At 24.6% G+C, this 1,235-nt stretch overlaps 1 protein-coding gene across 2 annotated transcripts in view; it reads right to left on the reverse strand.

The window, feature by feature from the left end:
- The window catches only part of LOC111681101 (carbonic anhydrase 2), a 73,253-nt gene that overhangs the window by 2,864 nt on the left and 69,154 nt on the right, over positions 1–1,235 (reverse strand). The gene's annotated exons all lie outside the window — the stretch shown is intronic.

A 1,235-nucleotide genomic window follows, 5' to 3' on the forward strand; every position in this document is an offset into this window, starting at 1 on the left:
TATAGACTAGACTATAGACTAGACTATAGACTAGACTATAGACTAGACTATAGACTAGACTATAGACTAGACTATAGACTAGACTATAGACTAGACTACAGACTAGAAAAAAATTATTAAACACATAACCAAATAATCGTTTTTGCTTTCTGTAGGGATCCCATTAAACAAATTAAACTTTAAATGATTGATCATATTTACCAATTACTTTAAATAAACAAACTATTTTCCTAGAAAAAAATTTAATTCGTGTGAAATAAAATTATTTTTCTTTATATACATACAAATTAAACTTAATTTAATCTAAACTAATTAAAATAGTTTTCAAAAACGCAAAACAACACTTAATAAAAAGCAAAAATAGTTGGTCACGTTAACAAAAAATCATTTGTCAAAATTGTTTATAAACCATTAGATTAATGGGTTTTCAAACAATAACTGCGTATTGTCTACAGTCAATTTTGCAATTACACCAAAAAATAAACAAATAAAAACTAAAACGTTTTAAATTTAAATATATTTACTTTTTTTAGCAAAAATACAAAAAATATTATTACATATTATAAAAATTTACAAAAAACAGAAGCACACACACACACACTTCAACTACAGCGTGTTGAAAATTTTGATCTAATTGATCCAAAGCCACTGTGTTAAAGTTAAATTAAAACTAACAATAAAAAAATGTTCAAAATTAGAAATTTCACATTGTTAGCTATAATTTTGGCCACTTTATTAAGTTGCGGTAAGTACAAAAAAAGCTAAAATAAAATAATTAATTTCTTCTATAAAATTTCTAAATTTATTACGAATTAATTCATGAATATTTATGTATAAAGCGGATGTACATCGAGTATACACATGAAAATATCTTGTACATATATATAAATAATTTTTAGTATTTGTTTAAAATTTAAATGCCAGAATATTGTTTATTTTGAGTGTTAAATAATAAATTTTTATTTAATAGAAGTGTTTATAAAGTTTTACATGTTCCATAGTTGATTGCATTGTACAGAAATAATTTAGATAACTAAAATTTCTATTCTAGCTCAGTTCTAGTTCAGTTCTACTTCAGTTCTAGTTCAGCTCTAGTTCAGTTCTAGTTCAGTACTAGCTCAAATCTAATTTCAGTTCTAGTTCAGTTCTAGCTCAGTTCTAGTTCAGTTCTAGTTCAGTTCTAGTTCAGTTCTAGTTCAGTTCTAGTTCAGTTCTAGTTCAGTTCTAGTTCAGTT

Source organism: Lucilia cuprina, chromosome 5 (assembly GCF_022045245.1).
Source record: "Lucilia cuprina isolate Lc7/37 chromosome 5, ASM2204524v1, whole genome shotgun sequence".
Classification (NCBI taxonomy): Eukaryota; Metazoa; Arthropoda; class Insecta; order Diptera; family Calliphoridae; genus Lucilia; species Lucilia cuprina.